We start from the raw sequence: 23,119 nt of genomic DNA on the forward strand, positions 1-23,119 counted from the left end.
TGTCATTCAACCTATTGTAAGTCGATTTATCATCACAAGAGTCTTAAAAAATATATTATGAAGGTTGAAAAGTTACCTAGTGCTGCTTTAATACATTGAGTTGTATAGAGCCAAGACTAGCGGCTTTGAAGATATCAGCTAATGTTTTTTAAGCGCTAAATTACAACGCTGCACAAACCATATGACGAAACCTGGCAAGTCTGTTATCGTTGGACTCTGCAACAATTAAGGAGTCTATGGAGATGACTCCTGTTAAATATATTTCAAACACACTCAAAGTTATAAGCATTTGGAAAATAAATTATAATATTCAAATATTTAAAAAGATATTGCAATTTATGACAAAATTCAAAATGGCGGTGATGTGGTCTGTCGGATTCTGGCATATCCGGTATCCACAGATTCAGCATGACATGAGGAATCCATAGTCATCAATATTATGATTTTCTAACTGTTCGGAAGTTGAGCAATAAAAATATCTCATGACCCGTAAGTGGCGCTGTTCCCAAATTTTGCATGGACCCACAGATCATGGGTCTGATGAGTGTACCAATTTTCGTTTCAATTGATCAGAGTTTGGCCGAGATACAGCCTCTGAACCAATTTTGGGTCGACCTTGTTAAGTTTGTGACATCATAACTTTTTTTTTACCTCTAGGACAAAAAGTTCTGTTCAGTCATTTCTGTGCAGCTCGGTCCAAAGATCATCTCTGTTAGGTTTTGTAAGAATTGGACAAATTTTGAAGGAGGAATAGCAAAAAAACTGAATACTGTACGTTTCGAAATGGCTTCTACTGTAATGGGCGGAGTTTAGATGTAATATAATGAATACGATCAGCATGATGAGAGGAATCAGGTGTACTAAGTTTCATTTCTCTACATTAAATGTTTCAAAAGTTATAACAGTTTAAATGTTGATTTTTTTTAAACTGGTGGTTGCGCTATGGATTTGGTCTCAGAGACTGCAAATTTGGTCCATTTACTATCGATGAACCTCTCTACAATTGTGCCAAATTTCATAATTTTCCTACGTATGGTTTTGGAGTTATAGACATTTAAATAAAAAAATGCAAAAAAATTAATGACCTGACTTTGATTGGATTTTACTACCCCTTACTATCAATATTTTGACATTTGTGCTTATGATTTTACTATAAGTCTATGTTTCTAAACTTCTGACGCTGGTTACGTCTTGATCGGACTAGTGATTTTGAAGATAATGATCAACTAATGTTTTATAAACTCTTAATTACAACGCTGCTCAAACCATAGGCCAAAACATGGCAAATCTGGTGGTATCGTTGCACTCGGCAAAGACTCAGGAGACAAAAAAAGTTACTCCCATGAAAATATGTCAACCACACCAAAAGTTATAAACATTTGAAAAAAGGTGGTGCTGTTTCAAAACCTCTCAGGCTCCTTCAGGGCACCGTGGTGATGATACCGAGTTTCGTAACAGTCCATTCATGTGTTCATAAAATACAGCATTTTAGTACATAATTGAAGGCAGATATGGTAAAATTGGATATGAGACGACTCGACATGACATCCCGAATCTAACGAGATTATTTTTGGCCATTTTTCGTATCTCCGGACCAGTAGGTGGTGCTGCGCCGAAACACTGCATATTGATGACATGTACCAAGTGTTACATGTCATCAATATGCAGTGTTGTTTGCGTGCTTATCGAAAACTATTTGACGAATCAACTTGAATTCCATAACTTTTTGTTTTTTTACCACCTAAAAATTATCTGGTTTAATTTTTGTAGATTTTTAGTAAAAATAAAAATGGTGGAAAATTTGTAATGACTGAAAATGACGTCATAGAACTGAATCAGCATGAGCTCAGGCAGGGGCGTAGCCATCTTTTCAGAAGTGAGGGGGACAGAAATATCGTAATACCATTTTTTTTTTTTGTGTGTGTGTGACTGATATAATTTATCGCATCTCTTGCTTTTAATTCGGTAAGATATCAAATACACTGCTGATCAATAACCACTAATATCTATAATATTTTCCTCCTATATTTTATGCCAATTTTATGATTGGTTTATGTACTTCAAACACTTGTGCATTAAGTATCCATAGATTTTATGCAATGTAAAAATGTATGTATATATATATATATATATATATATATATATATATATATATATATATATATATAGAGAGAGAGAGAGAGAGAGAGAGAGAGAGAGAGAGAGAGAGAGAGAGAGAGAGAGAGAGGCAGGCTGCATTTATTTAATAAAAGTAAAAAAACGTAATACAGTGAAATATTTTTCTGATGTAAATCAGCTGTTATAATATATAATAAAGTGCAATTTATTTATGTGATCAAAGCTGAATTTATCATTATTACTCCAGTCTTCAGTGTCACTATTCATTCTCATGAGGATTTGATGATCAACAAACATTTATGATTATTATCAGTGTTTAAAGTTTTGCTGCTCATGGTGCTGCTTAATTTTTGTTTAAAAAAAAGTAAATGGTTTTGTGTGGCAGGGCACTTTTAATGGAAGAGCATGGATAGGAGAAAGTGGGTTGAATCCAAGCAGCTCTAAAATATTTTTAGAATAGTTTCAGTATAATCTGGCATCGTCTGCGCTTGAGATGTTGAATGCTCTGTTGATCATTTAAACATGTTAACTACACAAATAAAATGTTTATTAAGAAACAAAGAGGTGCCGTCCAGATGCGCATGAAAGTTGTGTTCGTTGCTATAGCAACAGTAAACTCGGGGTGCAGTGTGTTATGTAGTGATCATGAGAAAACATCTCAGGTTATCTATGTAACGGTGGTTCCTTGAGAGGGAACGAGATGCTGTGTCAAAACGCTGTGAGAAAGCCTCTGCGTGATAGCGTCTTGAAGCGCTTTTGGAATCACTCCAATGGACAGACTGAACATCATAGGCGGGTGACGTCATAGACCTGGAAACTATTAAGCACCCGTGAACACAAGTATTAGCTTCTGAAGCTATTAGCTTTCAAAACTGAAGGAAGTCGCTCACGGGCACGCAGGGAGTATGGCAGGAGGATGCAGCATCTCGTTCACTCTCAGGGAACCACGGTTACATACGTAACCTGAGACATTCCCTTTCAAGGGAACTCGTGCTGCTTCGAAACCAGAGCCGGACAGTAACTGTCAACTTCGGTGTTACTGTAAAAATACACAGGATCCAAAAGCGAGTTAGTAGCTTTATTGACACAAGTCTCACAAAAAGGAAGAAAAACAGGAAGTCTCAAGTAGCGGGTCAGACAGGATCCTAGGTAGAACATGCAGGCGTGCAGGACCGCAGGACTGTGACGCAGGGAAGCAATGGGCAATCCAACGACAATGATCTACCAGGAAAGAAGACCAGACCAAGAACCTCATGGACCAGGAACGCACAACACACACACACAGGAAGCCTGTAACAATCTGACAATGATAGTGGGTGAGTGAGGTGAATAAATAGCGGAGATAATCAGGTGCAGCTGGAGATGGTGAGCAATCAGTAGCCACGCCTCCAACACTACCACACAAACACAGGGAGAGAATAAAACACTGAACCCATGAACCGTGACAGTACCCCTCCCCCTATGAGCGTCTCCATGACCTGTCGATTGTAATCATTGATGAGGGACTGATCCAGTATGTCCCTAGCAGGAACCCAATTCCTCTCCTCCAGACCATAACCCTCCCAGTCCACCAAGTGTTGAAATCCGCATCCCCTCCGTCTTGAGTCCAGAATACGTTTGACCGAATAAGTGGGTTCCCCGTCTACAAGTCGCGGTGGTGGGGAAACCGGGGTAGGCGGGTTAATAAGAGAATGAAAAACAGGTTTTAATTTGGATACATGGAACAATGAATGAATCCTCCCGTACGCTAGAGGTAGTTTGAGAAACGGACCAATATTTTTGGGAGCCAATTTATTACGGAGCGGAGAGGAATATTCTTGGATGAAAGCCACACCTTTTGACCAATGATGTAGACGGGAGGCTTAGACCGGTGGCGATTGGCTTGGGCCTTGGTGCGCACCCCTACCTGGAGAAGAGTCTCACGGGCTCTGCTCCATGTATGGCGACACCTCTGGACGAAGGCGTGAGTGGAGGGGACAGCGACTTTGGATTCCAGACTAGGAAATATTGGTGGCTGGTACCCTACACTACATTCAAACGGAGAAAGGCCCGTGGACGACACTGGTAACTGGTTATGTGCGTACTCAACCATTGACAGTTGTTGACTCCAGGAGGAAGGATTCTTGGACACCAAACATCGCAAAACTCTTTCAAGATCCTGGTTTGACCGCTCGGTCTGACCATTGCTCTGGGGTTGGAAACCCGAGGACAGACTTACAGACGCTCCCAGTAATCTACAAAACTCGCTCCAGAATTTGGATATAAATTGGGGCCCCCTGTCGGAAACCACATCTATCGGGAGACCATGTATATGAAAGACGTGATCAACGACAGCCACCGCTATTGCAACGGTCAGAGCAGGGCACCGGGTTGGCGCTGACAGAGCCGTGTCCACCGGAACACAATCCACCGGCACAGGGACCACCGGAATGCAATCAACCGGAACTGGGACCACTGGAGCAGGCACGGAGGGAGACTTCCTTCTCCTCCTCCGTTTCAGGACCACTGGAATCGGGTCCACTGGAACATGGACCACTGGAACACGATCCACCGGCACCGGAACCACCTGCACAGGGACCACCGGAACGCGATCCACCAGCACAGGGATCACCGGAACGGGCGTGGAGGAAACCTTTCTCCTTCTCCGCCTCGGGACCACCAGTCTCAAGGCCACTGGAACAGGGACCACCGATACATGATCCCCTGGAACACAATCCACCGGAATACGATCCACCAGAATACGACTCACCGAAATACAATCAACCAGAATACGATCCACCGGAATACGATCCACTGGAATATGATCCACCGGAATACGATCCACCAGAACTGGGGCCATGGAAGGACTGGGGCCCAGGCGGTCGACGAATTCCCATAATCTCAGACTCCCCATCCTCTCCATAACCCCTGGACAGAGGGGCATGTTAAGGCAGTGGTTAAAAGTCTCCTTCCACTCTGCCTCGTTGAGCCCAAAATGGTCCACCTCCTTTAAGAACAGGCCTGCAAACTTTGGTACATCCGACCCCTGTTGCCGGATGTACTTTGAGTTCAGTTGTCGCATCACCCGCAGTCTTCTGCCAAACTCCATCAGGGAAAAAAAGATAAAAAGTCCTGCTGAGTCCTCAGGTGGTCGGATCATTTTGTTACGTCACAGACAATGGAAAATGGTGCGAGGACTCAAGTGCAGGGAAAATTATAATTTATTAACAAAATAAAACATAAATACAAAACAAACACCCACGAGGGGGCTAAACACATAAAAGAACATAAAACAAAAACTCAAAACATACCAAAAGAAGTCACTGGGGGAACGGGAGACGCAGACATGAAACAAGGATCCAACACAGACTGACAAACACAAAGAGCTTAAAAAGGGAAGAAATCAAGAGCGGACAGGTGGGAGAATGAAACACTAATCAGATAACAAGGGGGTTAAGGCAGACAATTACATGAGCACATGCTCAGAAACAAACCCACATTGTGGGCACACAAGACAGGACAGGCATGTGACAGGAATAACCAATCTGGAGGATGATTGGAAGTCTTACCAATGGCACGAACCGAACAAGCCAAAACAAATTCTCAAATGTTACGAGCCATACCAGGCCACCAGAATTGTTGCTTGACCAAAAAACTGGTTTGCTTAACTCCTGGATGACAAGCCACATTAGAACAATGACCCCATCGTACAATGTCGGACCATAAACTCTCGGGCACGAATAATCGACTCGGTGGTCCGCCGGGCGGAGGTGTTACCCCTTCAAAGGCCGATCCGACCCTCGATTCGATCTCCCAAATGATTGTGGAGACAATGAGTCTCTCAGGTAAAATACACTCAGGAGTGGACTGGCATTCGGAGCGATCAAAAGTGTGAGATAAAGCATCGGGCTTGATGTTTTTGGAGCTCGGGTGGTACGAGAGAGAAAAATCAAAACGACAGAAAAAAGGGACCAACAAGCCTGCCTGGAATTGAGTCTTTTGGCAGATTTGATGTACTCCAAATTCTTATGATCGGTCCAAACAATAAACAGTACCCCCGACCCTTCTAATCAATGACGTCACTCTTCCAATGCCAGTTTGACTGCCAACAACTCTCTGTTACCAATGTCGTAATTACGTTTGGTAGGTGACATGCGATGGGAAAAAAAACATGCACGGGTGCATCTTGTCATCCAAGGAAGAGCGCTGTGAGAAAACCGCACCTACCCCCACCTCCGACACATCGACCTCCACCACGAATTGACGTGATGGATCAGGGGCTATGAGAATGGGAGTTTGGAAAATGCAGCTTCGGCTGCACCAGGCCACCTGCACGCAGTTCGAGAGGAGGTCAATTCCGTCAGAGGTGCAGCTACTTAGCTGAAATTACGAATAAATCGTCTGTAAAAATTGGCTAACCCCAGAAACCTATGTAGGGCCTTATCTGGACTTGGCCAATCTACCACAGCACTAACCTTGTCGGGATCCATGTGCACTCCCTCGGATGAGACGATATAACCAAGGAAAGGAACTGACTGTGCATGAAATGCACATTTCTACGCCTTGACAAAAAGCCCATTCACTAGCAACCTCTGGAGCACTTGTCTGACGTGCTGAACATGTTCCTGGAGAGAAGAGGGAAAAAAATCAATATGTCGTCCAGGTAGACATAAATGAACTGATCGACCATATCTCTCAGCACGTCATTGAGGAGTGCTTGGAAGACCGCAGGGGAGTTAGACAGCCCCAAAGGCATGACCAAATATTCAAAATGGCCCCTGGGGGTATTAAACGCAGTCTTCCATTCATCCCCCTACCTTATGCGGACCAAATGATAGGCATTACGTAAATCCAGTTGTGTGAATATCGATGCTCCTTGCAACCTTTCGAAGGCTGAAGAAACCAATGGCAAAGGATAAGTATTCTTAACGATGCTGTTGTTCAACCCTTGGTAATCAATGCAAGGTCACAAGGAACCATCCTTCTTAAACACAAAAAAAACTCCGCCCCCGCTAGAGAAGAGGAAGGCCAGATGAACTTGGAAGCTAGTGAATCAGAAATATATTTCTCCATGACCTCTCTTTTCTGAAACAGAAAGTGAGTATAACTTGCCTTTAGGCAGAGATGTACCTGGCTGTAACTCTATGGCACAGTCATAAGGACGATGAGGAGGTAGAGAAGCAGCCCGGGACTTACTGAACACTTCCTTCAGGTCAAGATACTCCTTGGGCACGTTAGACAGGTTCACCGACTCATCCTGCAACACAGAACTAAACACAGATGTACAAGCAGACACAAGACAAGAGGCATAACACTGATTGCTCCATGCAAATATATAGTTTAGTCCCCAGTAAACCCGAGGATTATGCTTGACTAGCCAGGGGTGACCGAAGACGATGGGAAACAGCGGAGTGTCCGTAAGCAGGAAGTCAATACTCTCTATGTGGTTCCTTGATGTCACCAGAGTGAGGCTGTTACTGGAATGTGTGATGCCAGGTAGATGCTGTCCGTTAAGGGTGTGAACAGTGATGGGATGATGAAGTGGAACAATAGGTATCTGGAGCTATACAGCATGGGAATAGTCTAAAAAGTTACCTTCGGCTCCAGAGTCCACAAGCGCCTGACAGTCATGAGTACTGTTTGCCCATTGCAGTCTTCCCGAGAGGAGAGTGGTGGACGAGGATTTCCCCAGCATGGACCTACCCGACAGTAACCTCTTATCTACTGTCATGCTTGATCTTTTACGGAGCAGTTGCTGAGGAAATGCCCCGCCACACCACAGTAGAGGCAAAGGCCCTTGTTACCGTTGATGTTCCCTCTCCTCCCAGGGAAGCCGAGCGCGTCCCGGGCGAACTCGTAGAATCCAGCGCCGCATCTCAAATGTGAACATTGATCCTGAAGCTCTAGCCTTGCGTCGACCCGTAACCCCAGCTCTATCAGCCCATTGAGATCCTTAGGTAGGGCCAGTGCATATATCTCTCTGTGGATCACGGTCAGCCAGCCCATGCAGGAACATGAGGTCCCACTGCGCCTCCTTATTCCAACGGCACTCAGCAGCTAGAATGTGGAAGTCGATCATGTAATCTGAGACGGGTTGATCTCCCTGCTGCAAACGCAAAGGGACGCAATGGGCAATCCAAGGACGATGATTTTCCAGGAAAGAAGACCAGACCAAAAACCTCAGGGACCAGGAATGCACACCACACACACACAGGAAGCCTGTAATGATCTGACAATGATAGTGGGTGAGTGAGGTGAATAAATAGGGGATATAATCAGGTGCAGCTGGAGATGCTGAGGAGAGGAGCAATCAGTAGCCACGCCTCCAACACCACCACACAAACACAGGGAGAGAATGAATCACTGATCCCATGAACCGTGACAGTAACGGAGTACGTTTACTTGAGTACATTACTTTATTACAATTTTGAGGGATCTGTTCTTTATTTGTGTATCATTTTTGGGAAGTACTCATGACTTTACTCAAGTACATTTGAGAGGCAAATATTGTAGTCTTTACTCCGCTACATTTCTATCCTTAACCGTAAGTAACCGTTACTTCTTCTAAAAAATAATAATAGTACATTTAAAAAAAGGAACGTTATTGGATTGTGCAGGCGCCACTGATTGGGACAGCCTATCAGCAATCACCTTCAGCTTTCCGCCAAAGTCAACTCCATGTTTAGATTTAGATAAGAGATGAAACCATGGACGAAACAATGGATGAAGAAGCAGCAGGTCCATCCTGGGAATGTGTTAAACCTGGGATGTTCTTGAGTATGTGGTGTGTTTAACACAGTCAGGTTCAAATGTGGCTGCAAAAAACCCATTAAAACTCCTGCAGAGGTTTGTCAGAGTGTTGCCATTTTGCTATTGCCTGGTAAAAAGATGAAAATTACTTGATTTTTCTTTCAATTCCTTTTACATTCTCCAAGGTATTAACATTAACATTTTTTATAACTCCAAGTAGGACGTTTCTGTATATAAATGTCAGCACTGTGGCAGTAGTAATGCAATTTTTTGAAAATGTACTCTTGTACTCAAGTACTTTTAAAAAAAGAAGTACTTGAGTACTTTTACTTAACTAGACATCTGACTGTAGTACTTTTACTTGTACTTAAGTAAAATTTAGCAGGGGCTATCTGTACTTTTACTCAAGTAATAAAGCTGTGTACTCTGTCCGCTTCTGGTCAAAATGCTGTCAGAACGCAATACCTACGCCACCATAAGAGCAAGTGAACGTATGTGTGAAACCAAAGCGCACACTACTATGATAGCAGCTGCGTCTCAGGAGTGGGGCCAACATACAGTTAACAGAACCTGACAAATTTGCGGCGAGGACCAGCCTGACTCATACACACATCTTGCCTGAAACCCCCTGAAAGAAAAGTTTAGAAGCAGACAAATTACCTTTCGGCTTCCTCCACAGGGCTCCTTTACTGTGGACATGAGTATTCTAAGGCCTAAATGGGCAAAGCAGATTAGTTTCACTTGGTCTGACGCCGAGGAGGACAAAGGCCTGCAGCACTATAGGTCTTACAACAATAGTATAAACCCCAGCAACATAGCCCGACCTAGGATGAAGTAAACCTTCCCTTTGCCAGGAGGCAAACTTTCGACTGCAGATCTAAGCCTCAAAATGCCTACGAAGGAAACAAGTAACTAGCGGGTGTCTCCTCAAAGAAACCTCACCCAAAGGAGTGTGAAAAGCAGCTAAGGCTGCCACATAAATCTTCAATGTGGCGAGGGACAGCCCTGCAGAGAATATCCCCTGCAGGAACCACTTGGTCCCACTGGCGATCTCTGCCCCTTGAAGTGAATAATTTGCCTCAAGGTATATAGTTTCCTTGTGGATGGAGTTCTGGAGTGATATACAGTCTCAACAGCCTCGGGTGTGAGACCTGAACTTATGAGCTGAGCCCCCTCAGAGGCCAGGTCCAGTTTCACCATCCGGGCAGGGGGGATGATCGGAATCTCCAGCGGCGAGCCATCCAGAAGCAAAACTACAGTTCTGTGCAAAAGTCTTATTACGCTAGTCCCCCCCCCCCACCACAAAAAAGCCAGTTATTTATATATTTTGCAATAGTGTGTCAGTGGGTACTATCAGTTTACATTTTCAAACATTGATTCCAGTAAGATTTTTGTATGCAGAAGGAGTTTAACAACAGCTGTTTTATCCACCCAGAGATCTAATCTCACCATCATCAAATCCGTCTGGGATTACATGAAGAAACTGAAAAAACTGAGACAAAATCCACAAGAACTGAATCAGAAGAGACCCTCCTGACGTGTAACTCTTTCTAAATACGATCTTTACGACCTGACTTGAACGCACCATGATTCCACAAGTGCTTCAAGACACAATCACGCAGAGGCGTACTCAAAGCGTTTTGACGCAGCGTGAGTTCCCTTTAAAGGGAACAAGACAGAGAAAAATAATAATCCATGGCTTTCTAGGGCTTCCGTACTACGATACTCAACAGCATCAGTTTGAGTGTGACATTAAACATTAAAGTAAAAGTGTCTTTAGTTATTGTTCCATTAATGTCTATTTCTCTTTTCATTCATCATCTTTTGTCTTTGTGCTGCTGCAGAATATCATAATCTTCACATTTAAATGAATAAAAGTATTTTAGTGAAGCTTCATCAAACCAATATCAAGTGATTTTAATGCTTTAACCTGTGAAAAACATATGTGTTCTTCTGGAGCTGCAGGAGTGCAGTCAGTGTCAGTGTATATGGGAGATCCAGTCACTCTAGACGTTGGTCTTTCTAAAATGAAGGATGATGAGGAGATTCAGTGGAGGTTTGGAAACACTTTAATCGCTGAAATCATTAAACGGACCGACCGCTTCACTGTATATGATGATGATCTTGATGGGAGATTCAGAGACAGACTGAAGCTGGACAAACAAACTGGATCTCTGACCATCACAGACGCCAGACCTGAACATGCTGGAGATTATAAACTACAGATCAACAACGGTGAGAGAAAGTGTTTCCGTCTCACTGTCTTTGGTGAGTTAAATATCAGTTTTACCTTCTTTATATTTTAATCAGCACAAAGATAAAATTATTAATCCAAACTTAATTGTGCTTCTGGGCCAGTATTTATCAAACATCTTAGAATTACTCACAAGAACACTGCTAAGAATTGACTTAAGAGTAAAAAAATTCTTGGCTCAAAGCTGCGTTTAAAAGTTAGTTATCAAGCGTCCCAATCATACTTTAAGTAAAGTGTAGGACTAAATCTTAAGTGCTAGTCTTAGAGTGGATTTACGACACTTTGCTGTGCCATAAACAGGATTTTGGATGATGTCATAGGCATGAACCAATCACTGAATAGATGTCCTTATTTAAGAAAATCCTCAGATAAATTCACATTGAATGGTGAAATTCCTAAGAGGAGTTTACATCCAAAACACATTTGACAATAAAGAGTTTTAAAGAGAATACATTATAATATACACATTTTAAATTAAAGATAAACATGTTTTCATCCATTTAATTAAATGTTTTAAACTGGTGTGCTGTTAACTGACCTGCCTATATATAGCCAAAATTTTTTTTAATCTATAATCAGCCATCATGGATTCCAAAAGAAAACCGACATGGCAGGAGGAAGAAGCGATCGCTACTGCTTGCTGAATTACTCGAACAGTGTTTTTTATTTTATTTGTATTTTTTATAAAACCCAACATTAACTAGTGCTGAAAAAGATGATGTCTGCTCTGTCTAAACGATACTGTTTGATTAACTATTTGTCGTCAAACATTTCGAACACATTCTCCCTCTATTGAAAGATGTGCGCACGTCTCTGTCTCCATAGCGCCATCTCAAGCCCCTACTGGCATCTCCTAACCACTTGAGATACCTCTCGAGTAAGAGTGATTCTTAGCTTTAAGAAATTTGATAACTTGCTTTTATACTTAAGTTTGAAAGTAGGAGTAAATGTCATGAATTCTCAGCACTTAAGACTAAAATAGCACTTTGAGAAGCTTGATAAATACGGGCCCTGTTGTTTAATTTTTATTTATTTCAAATTTACATTTCAAACTTTGCAATTTACATTTACTTTTGTAAACCATCTGTAATGAACCCTGTGTCTCTTCTCTCTCTCTCTCTCTCTCTCTCTCTCTCTCTCTCTCTCTCTCTCTCTCTCTCTCTCTCTCTCTCTCTCTCTCTCTCTCTCTCTCTCTCTCTCTCTCTCTCTCTCACTGTGTGTGTGTGTGTGTTAGGTGGTACAGTTAAAATATCAGTGAATGAGGGAAATTCAGTGACTATAAACACTGATCTCACTGACCTGAAGGATGATGACGAGATTCAGTGGAGTTTTAGAGATGAAGACACTTTAATCGCTGAAATCAATAAACAGGCCGACCGCTTCTCTGTATATGATGATGATCTTGATGGGAGATTCAGAGACAGACTGAAGCTGGACAAACAAACTGGATCTCTGACCATCACAAACATCACAATTGAACATGCTGGAGAATATAAACTACAGATCAACAACGGTGGGGAAAAAAGTTTCGGTCTCATTGTCATTGGTGAGTTGAATATCAGTTTCTCCTGTTTTATATTTTAATTAGCGCGAAGATTCAATTATTAATCCAAACTCTATTTTGCTTCTGTTATTCAATGATGATATTCATTTAAAAAATATTTTAATTTTTTAGTCGTAATCTGTGATGAACCCTTTCTATTTGTTCTCCATGTCTCTCTCTCTCTCTCTCTCTCTCTCTCTCTCTCTCTCTCTCTCTCTCTCTCTCTCTCTCTCTCTCTCTCTCTTACTCTCTCTCTCTCTCACTCTCTCTCTCTCTCTCTGTGTGTGTGTGTGTGTGTGTGTGTGTGTGTGTTTGATGATACAGTTCAAATATCAATGAATGAGGGAGATTCAGTGACACTGAACTCTCGTATCACTGAACTAAACGATGATGATCTGATTCAGTGGTGGTTTGAAAACACTTTAATTGCTAAAATCATTAAACGGGCCGACAGCTTCACTGTATATGATGATGTTCTTGATGGGAGATTCAGAGACAGACTGAAGCTGGACAAACAAACTGGATCTCTGACCATCACAGACATCACAACTGAACATGCTGGATATTATCGTCTACCGATCGACTCTTTGTGGGCGTATTTCATTCTCACTGTCATAGGTGAGGTCAAAAACATTTTAATGATCAAAAAACCTGAAAAAAACCCCCTGATTTTAAGTGAAATTAATTCATACAACATTTTTCTTTTTGTTTGTTTTATGAAATTGTTTATTTTAAATTTTAATTATTTAATTTCATAAACCATTATAATCTGTTTATCTGTGACAAAACCTGTTTCTGTTTGTTCTCTCTCTCTCTCTCTCTCTCTCTCTCTCTCTCTCTCTCTCTCTCTCTCTCTCTCTCTCTCTCTCTCTCTCTCTCTCTCTCTCTCTCTCTCTCTCTGTGTGTGTGTGTTTGATGATTCAGTGTCAGTTACAGAGGGAGATTCAGCCACTCTAAACTCTGTTCTCACTGAACCGAAGGATTCAATTGTCATTCAGTGGTGGTTTGGAAACACTTTAATCGCTGCAATCAATAAACGGGCCGACAGCTTCTCTGTATATGATGATGTTCTTGATGGGAGATTCAGAGACAGACTGAAGCTGGATCATCAAACTGGATCTCTGACCATCACAAACATCACAACTGAACATGCTGGAGATTATAAACTACATGGCGACTTTGTCAGGGTTAATTCTTGTCCTTTTCATTTCACTGTCTACGGTGAGTAAAATATCAGTTTGACATGTTTTATTTATTACAGTTAGATCTAAAGAAGCACCTCATGATGCCTAATTAGTTAAAATGACAGATGAATTTATCCATTTATATTATTTATGGTTTGCTACTGTAATATGCACTGCATTATGGGTATTTTTAATTAAATTTACAGTAACTTGTAAATGGGAATTGCAATATTTTATATATATATATATATATATACATACAGGGCTTGACATTAACTTTTTTGCTCACCAGCCACCGTGGCTAGTGGTTTTCCAAAGTTATAGCCACTCACCATTTTCACTGGCCATAATTTTGCAGTTTGGAAATTACATTTTATATGATTAAAGTAGACTTTGGCATGCCTAAATTACTTGATTTTGAGTCATTTTACTTGATTTTGAAGATTTAATACCCTTTCAAACTTTCACATGCAGAGTGAAATAGCCTACTCTACGTTAAATTAAGCTTCACTACACTGAAGCTACCCCCCTATAGGAAACGTAGCAAGCTAAGCTACAGCAACTTGGCAAAAGTAGTTTACTATATCTAAGCTAGTTTTTATTTATTTAATTTTACATTGAACCAACTTCATTCCAATCAACGCTATCTCTGTGATCAATAAAATTCAATAGACAAAAAAGCTGATAGACATGCATACTTTTTCAGTTTCAGTTACAAAAACATGTGATCCATAATATTAACAAAACCAGGTGTCGAGTGTGTGTATGCTCATCTGTAGCCTATGTGTATGATATGTGTTTGCATTTATGCTCAATTTAGGCTTGGGCACTTTTGCAGGAAACTAAGTTAATTTACAACTCAACAAGGAACGTAGAAAGTGAAGTATATCCGCGACTTGGCAGTTGGTTTCCAATTTGAGCTTAATCTTCAGAAATTTAGCTATGCTACTGCCCAACACTGACAAGGAGAACTGATTGCGTGTGTGACAGAGCTTCTGCACGCTTTTGTTGTCATTCAGCGTGATTCCGCCTATCCTACCTTCACTTACTGCAAGTTGATCGATAAAGAATTGTAAGACAATTTTAATTTTGTGATACGACGGTCTTGGCATTTCATTTGGCTGTAGGCTGAAATTATATTCAACCCGCCAAAGTGGCTAGTGGGAGTGGCTGCCTTACCCGCCACAGCTGAAATCTACCCGCATTTGGTGGGTTGGCGGGTGTTAATGTCAAGCCCTGTATACATATATACATATACACACACACACACACACACACACACACACACACACACACACACACACACACACACACACACACACACACACACACACACTGGATGTTTAAAAGTTCAATAAAAAACATGTGGATGGAAGGATGTAAAATTAGTTCTTTGTGGGAGACAAAGTAATTTTTATATTAGTATTTTCTCCTTGAACTTTTTCACATTTCCGGGTTTCTTAGAAGCAGAAGTCGTCAAAGTTGGGTTAACTTTTATAGCGGTGAATGAAAGAATACATTTTATAATCACTATAGTGATTTCACAACTTCCAAAAGAGGGGAAAAATAGAGTGAGATTGATAAAGGCAGTCAAAAGAAAGAAAGATAATAATTTTAGTCACTGTCATAGATGTTGAATTAAAAACACTCTCACAGCAGCAGTAACTTGTTTTTTTTTTGTAATTTGATGCAAAAGTAATTTAGTATAAAGTATTAGTGTTATAAATGTACATACGTTAAAAAAATTAAAATACAAAAAAACTGCAGAATTTACAATATTTATGACCATTAAAACGCATCATCACAGTCTGTAAAAAGGGTCAGTAAATTTTATTTACAAACCCGATTCCAAAAAAGTTGGGACACTGTACAAATTGTGAATAAAAACAGAATGCAATGATGTGGAAGTTTCAAATTTCAATATTTTATCCAGAATACAACATACTGTAGATGACATATCAAATGTTTATGTCACACCACGGTCTGTCCAGCAGAGGGAAACTGAGAGCACAAGGCCTTCCACATCTTCCTAAATCACTGCTCATTATTGGTTGAATGAAATCACTTGTGCCTAGCTTGTTAGAGTGTTAACAATTTTATATTTAAATACCTCCATTTGCTTGTACCTTTGCTCAGTCTTGAGGTTCTCTTGCCTATGCCTTTACTTGTTCAGATTACCTGGTAAGACTTTGCTTATACCCTTTTGACCAACTTCTCTGGTAATATTTGTTTTATGTTTTTGGACTCATTTGCCTGCAACATCCAACCTTGCTCTACATAGCTCTGAAGCTGGATCCTTTGTGATTGCTCAAGAATACTAAGTAAAGACTTTGCTTTTTCCCTTCTATACCTGCCTCCTGTTATTATCTGCCAAAAAGGTCCACACTGCCCAGTGGTTAGAACCTTGGGTTTCCAGCTAGTCTGTGTTTGAATCTGGACCTGACGGTGTAAAGAGAGAAAATGTATAATTTGAAGGGAAAAATATGTTGATTTTAAATTTCATGGCATCAACACATCTCAAAAAATTTAGGACAAAGCCATGTTTACTACTGTGTGGCATCCCCTCTTCTTTTTATAACGGTCTGCAAACATCGACAAAGAAAGACCTAAGACCTCTTTATGATGTGCCAAATGTTTTCTATGGGTGAAAGATCTGGACTGCAGGCTGGCCATTTCATTACCTGTATCCTTCTTCTACGCAGCCATGATGATGTAATTGCATTCAATAAATAATAAATTAAGGCATTCGACACCGTGGACCATACCATCCTCCTGGACTGCCTCCATAATACAGTTGGACTATCTGGAGCAGCACTGCATTGGTTTCAGTCTTACCTTTCTGACAGGACTGAGCGTGTTATATTGGGAGAATGTGAGTTCAGGCTGCTCCCTGTTACATGTGGTGTTCTGCAGGGGTCAGTTCTTGGCCCAATCTTATTCATCCTCAACATGCTTCCCCTCGGTCCTGTCATCAGCAGACATGGACTATCTTTTCATTATGCTGATGACACGCAACTTTATATCAAAACTGCCCCTAGCCCCTCCACAGCTCTGTCACAACTCACCCCATGTCTTGAGGAGATTAAGGCATGGATAGGAACTAACTTCATCCAGCTGAACTCCAGTAAAACTGAGGTACTGGTTGGCCCTCATCAGATCCACTCCTCTCCCTTATCCCAGCTCATCCTCCTCTTTCTCCTCCTCAGTCACAAATCTAGGGGTTCGGTTTTGACCCATAGCTGACCTTCAATGACCACATTAAGCACATTTGTAAAACTTCCTTCCACCACCTTCGAAAAATCTCCAAACTCCGTCCCCTTTTAACCTTTCCAGATGCAGAGAAACTTGTCCATGACTTTGTCTCCACCAGGCTGTACTACTGCAACGGACTCTTCAGTGTGATTTCTGGCAGAAATATCCAGATGCTTTAATACATTCAGAACAGTGCTGCCAGAGTCCTTATGAGAGTCCATAAATATGATCAAATAACTCCCATCCTACACTCATTGCACTGGCTTCCTGTTTCATCCAGGATCGACTACAAAATCCTCCTGCTCACACATAAAAGCATCACCGGACATGCACCACCATATCTACAGGAACTCATCTATCTGAAATCCTCCACTTGCACCCTCAGATCTTCAGGCAACCTGCTTCTGCAAGTCCCCACCACCAGTCTTTCGTACAACGGGGGATCGAGCTTTCTGCTCGGCTGCACCGCGAGTTTGGAACCGCCTTCCCACTGAGCTGAGAGCAGTACAGAGCCTGGACCAGTTTAAAGCTGAACTGAAGACTTTACTGTTCAGAAAGGCTTTTATGTGTTGATTGTTTGTATTTTTCTTTATTTTTACTTTTTATTCATTTTTGTTATTTTTTTCCTCTTTTTCCATTGTTGCACTTTGAGATTCTTTGGAATGAAAAGTGCGTTATAAACTAAATCTATTATTATTATTATTATTATTATTATTATTATTATTATTATTAATTGATGCAGTATGTGGTCTGGCATTGTCATATTGGAAAATCCAAGGTCTTCCCTGAAATCTGGATGGGAGCATATGTTGTTCTAGAACTTGGATATACCTTTCAGCATTGATGGTGCCTTTCCAGATGTGTAAGCTCCCCATGCCACACACACACTCATGCAACCCCATACCATCAGAGATGCAGGCTTCTGAACTAAGCTTGGGTTGTCCTTGTCCTCTTCAGTCCGGATGACATGGTGTCCCAGTTTTCCAAACAGAACAGTAATCCTTTTTCTCTGAAAAACTCCTTTCTGATGTTGCTCCACAATTTTTCGCCTTGGAATTGGGAGAATTAGTGATCCTCGGCTTCTGTTGCCTTCAACAAGTGCTCTGTTTCATTGTCCAAACTGTCTCTGTGTTGTGTCTGAGTTCAGACTTTGTTTTTTTTCACACAAAATCACACACACTTACTGACAGAGAGAATGGCGAACGAACAATCGTTCAGAAGGTGTGTTCCTGCCTGCTCACGTTTTCTTTCGAGCGGGAATACACATCTGATGTGCGTTGTTTGTTTGGGTGAGCAGCACGCACAGTCGGCACTTGAGGGTGCCAGCTGTTAGCATTGTGACAATGCTAACACTTCGCGTGCTGCGATCCCGCCGGGCGCTCTTTGAGGAGGGCGCTCCGGCTCGCGCTCCGGGGGTTGAAGATTTGCCACTTCAAACCCCCGAGAGTAAGGAGCTAGTGGAGGTTTTGAGCAGGGCTGTGGCTAAATTAAATATTGAGTGGCCAAATGAACAGCAGGAGCGTGCCCCAGTAAAAAGCAGACTTGATGAGCGTTTTCTGCCAGCCCGTTCTGCTCAGCCTCCACGGCGGAGCTTGCCGTTTTTCACAGATCTCCACACCAAGGTGTCGAGATCGTGGAAGCGGCCCATGTCATCCAGAGTTTTCAACCCCCATACAGCAGTATATAGTAACATCGCGGGGTTGAAAAGGCATGGTTATGGTTCGATGCCGAGGGTGGAAGATACGCTCGCGAGCCGTCTCTCTCCCAATTCGGCATCGGTCATTAAAGCTCCCGCTTTACCCACTAAGCCCTTAAAATCTACATCTGCTTTAGTGGGAAAAGCATACTCGCATACTAAGCATACTAAAGGATAAAACCTTTTTGCTGGATGCACCGCTGTCTCATGAGGGCCTGTTCGGTGATGCCGTCACTACCGTCACCGACAGGTTTCAGGAGGCCAAAAAGCAGGCAGCGGCACTAAAGCAATTCCTTCCCTGTAAACCCCAGGCCTCCTCTGCTGCTGTGAGAAAGCAGCAGATGCTGAGTGCTAGCTTCTCCCATCGAGCGCAGCAAAGGCAGAGCGTCGCCACCCGCACACCCCCGCAGAAAGGTTGGAGCGCTGGGTGGCGCTCTCAGGCGCAGCCTTCTAGAGGTAGGACTGATCTGAGAACAGTCATTATCTCGAAGAAGGCTGCGTCAAAGAAGTCCTGACGCCTGTGTGGTCAGGACGGTAAGGGTGGTCCCCTCCGGGGGCAGGCGGTGCATACCTCATTATACGGTATCCGTCGGCCCTCGGTGCCCTCTCAGGGTCATTCCACCAACCCCGCCCGAGCGTTGGGCGTGGAAGGCTCTAAGGAGGAGAGTGGTGCCGTCGAGTCAGTTGTTCCCTGCCGGTTCGCCATTTCAGGGCGCTGCACTCGCGGTGCAGAGTACATCAGGGGCCAGTCTCGAGAGGCTGGTACCCTTAGTAGATTTTGTGGCAGAGTGGGAGAATCTGCCAAATATTTCTCGTTGGGTCGTGCAGTTTATAAAAAAGGGATACGCCATACAATTCAGATGGCGTCCACCTCCTTTCAATGGGGTTCTGCCGACGGTGGTGGGCCCCGAGCAGGCTCTGGTAATGACTCACGAAGTACAGACTCTCCTATGGAAAGAGGCGATAGAAAGAGTCCCTTTGCCGGACAGAGAGTATGGGTTTTACAGCCGGTACTTCATCGTGCTGAAGAAGGATGGGGGGCTGCGCCCTATTTTAGATCTTCGCGTCCTGAACCGCTCGGTGGCAAAGCACAAGTTCAGGATGCTCGCATTCAAACAGATTGTGTCACAGATCAGGTCCGAGGATTGGTTTGTGACTATAGATCTAATAGATGCATATTTCCATGTCTCCATCCTTCCGTAGCACAGGAAGAATCTGAGGTTCGCTTTCGGGGGAGAAATGTACCAATATTGGGGTACTTCCCTTCGGTCTAGCTCTTTCACTCCGCACGTTCATGAAGTGTGTGGACGGGGCTTTAGTCCCTTTGCGGATGCAGGGGATTCGGATCCTCAATTACATTGACGATTGGTTTATTCTCGCTCATTCAGCTCGTGTGGCGGCCCAGCATCGAGATGCTGTGCTCGCTCACATGAGCAGGTTGGGGCTGAGGCTTAACTCCAAGAAGAGCGTGCTTTCGCCAGTCCAGAGGATCACGTATTTGGGGGTGATTTGGGATTCGGTTTCTATGCGGGCCCTGTCTATCAGAGCCTTGTATAGGGTCGATTCTCTCATCAGTCAAGGGGGTGAAGCTAGACCAGTCACTCACTGTAAAGCAGTTCCAGAGATTGTTAGGTCTGATGTCAGTAGCAGTCAACGTGATTACTTGCGGCCTGTTGCACATGAGATCGTTACAGTGGTGGCTCAAGACCAAGGGATATTCTCCGAGGGGAAACCCCTTTCGTGTAATCAAGGTCACGCGGCGGTGTCTCCGTGCCTTGGTTATCTGAAAGGACCCTTGGTTTCTGGCCCAAGGCCTGTCCCTGGGGGCACCGTGTCAGCGGGGGTCAGGAGTGGCCGAGGCTGCTCCTGTACACTTTCCCCCCGATTTCTCTGATAGTTCTAGAGAGGGTGTGCCGGGACAGGGCTCGTCTACTGTTAGTAGCCCCGTTTTGCCGGCCCGAGCCCGGTTTTCAGACATAGTGTCTCTCCTCGACAGCTCTCCACTGGAGATTCCGCTCAGGAGGGAACTTCTCTCCATTCTGCACCCTCGCCCAGAGCTGTGGGCTTGGCCTCTGAGGGGGCCCAGCTCATAAGTTCAGGTCTCTCAACCGAGGTTGTTGAGACCATTCTGCACTCTGGAGCTCCCTCCACGAGGAAACTTTACGCTTTAAAATTGAGACTCTTCACCTTATGGTGCAGAGATCGCCTGTGGGACCCAGTTAACTGCCCTGCGAGCACGGTGCTGGAGTTCCTGCAGGAGAGATTCTCCTCCGGGCTAGCTCCCTCCACTTTAAAGGTGTATGTGGCGGCCCTAGCAGCCTACCACTCTCCTTTGGGTGGGGTGTCTTTGGGGCGACAACCTCTGGTAACCCGTTTCCTCCGTGGGACGTTGAGGTTAAGACCTGCAGTGCGCACCAGGGTGCTGGCCTGGGACTTGGCTGTTGTCCTGCAAGACCTTTCAGGGGCTCCCTTTGAGCCCCTGGACTCAGTTTCTGAGTGGTTTCTCACCCTCAAAACTATTTTTCTTCTAGCTATTTCCTCCTTGAAGAGAATAGGAGATCTGCAAGCCCTCTCTGTGGCACCCTCGTGCTTGGAATTTGCGCCCGGTATGGTCGAGGCCATCTCACTTGCTTCTCCTTTGGCTGTGCGGGGCCACTCTACCCGGGGTATGGTGGCCTCTCAGGCTCTCTTGGCAGGGGCCTCCCTGCAATATGTATGTGATGCAGCAGGGTGGACTTCGCCTCTTACCTTTGTCAGGTTCTACGAACTAGACATAAATTCTACACCTGGGGCTCGGGTGCTCGCTCCTTAGACAATTCAACAGGCGGACACCCGGCTCGTATGGGGACGTGGGTATTCTTGTTCCCAGAGCGGTGACGCAGCTTGAGTTCCTTGAACAGAAACGTCCCAGTCTGTAACCTTAGTTCCCAGAATAGGAACGAGACGCTGCGTCACCCAGCCATACTCCCCGCATGCCCTCTAGCGGCTTGTTTCAGGCCTTTCTCAGAAGCTGAGGGCGTGTGTTTGCTGGCAGGCTTTATAGTTTCCGGGTCAATGACGTCACTCGCCTATGACGTTCCGTCTCTCTATTGGACTGATTACATACGTGCTTCACGACGTAATCACGCAGAGGCGTTCCCAGAGCGGTGACGCAGTGTCACGTTCCTAGTCCGGGAAGTAAGGTTACAGACGTAACCGGGACGTTTTCCAGTATGGAGGCCAACTGGGATATTTTCTTCATATTTTTTTTGTTGCCATATTGTCATGATCTCTGCTTTAATTTGTACTTATGAATTCATTTTTTTGTTATTGATTGTGACAGTAAATAAAAAAAATATACTGATATACATAGTCTCTTATTTGGAATTTATTAAATGTATTATTTATTCTATAGCATTCATGTTGAATATTTAAAATAAAGATTTTGTCAAATAAAAAGTTAAATAAATTACAGTAAAAGTACTGTAAAATTATCATACTGTAAAAATAAGTTTCAGTAAGGGTATTTTACGGTGAAATGAAACTGTGGTAAGGGCATTATACTGTAAAACACATTTACAAGTAAGCGACTGTAAAGTGACTGTTACAGTAACTTACTGGCCTATAGTGCTGTGTCACCACAAAAATACAATAAAATGTCACCACAAAAATACAATAAAATGTCAAATACTTTTTTTTCTCTATCAGTCTTGGTTCCTCTTGATGTTTCTTCATCATCTGCTTGAATATCTTCACTCATCCTCATTTCTCTTTATTCTCTCATGTTTTCCAGCTCGTCTGCCTGTTCCTGTCATCAGCAGTAACTCTTCAAACTGTTCTTCATCTTCATCATCCTCATATTGTTCACTGGTGTGTTCATCAGTGGTAAATGTGAGTCATGTGACTCTCTCCTGGTTCAAAGGAAACAGTTTATTGTCCAGCATCAGTGTGTCTGATCTCAGCATCAGTCTCTCTCTACCTCTGGAGGTGGAATATCAGGATAAAAACACCTACAGCTGTGTGCTGAACAATCCCATCAGCCACCAGACTCAACATCTGGACATCACTCAACTCTGTCACACATGTGCAGGTACGGCAGCACGGCTGATATTAGTTGATGTCAGCGCTGATATTAGCGTTTATTGACTGAGCTGATCTCAGTTTGATGTTTTTATTCCTCAGTCCACTGCTGTGGTCCCACTGAAGCTGTGATCCGATTGGTCCTCTCTGCTCTGGTGGGCGTGGCTACTGTCATGCTTGTGGTTTATGAGATCAGATCCAGAAGAGCTGAATGAGATCAAGCTCATATTCACACATCAGGTTCATGATTGATGATGGCTACTTTTTTTGCACAAATAAATATT

General features: G+C 43.2%; 1 pseudogene; it reads left to right on the forward strand.

Annotated features, from left to right (window-relative positions):
• The first annotated feature begins 8,816 nt into the window (after window positions 1–8,816).
• The window catches only part of LOC137039679 (uncharacterized), a 36,800-nt pseudogene continuing 22,497 nt past the window's right edge, over window positions 8,817–23,119 (forward strand).

The sequence above is a fragment of the Pseudorasbora parva genome, chromosome 14 (assembly GCF_024679245.1).
Source record: "Pseudorasbora parva isolate DD20220531a chromosome 14, ASM2467924v1, whole genome shotgun sequence".
NCBI lineage: Eukaryota > Metazoa > Chordata > Actinopteri > Cypriniformes > Gobionidae > Pseudorasbora > Pseudorasbora parva.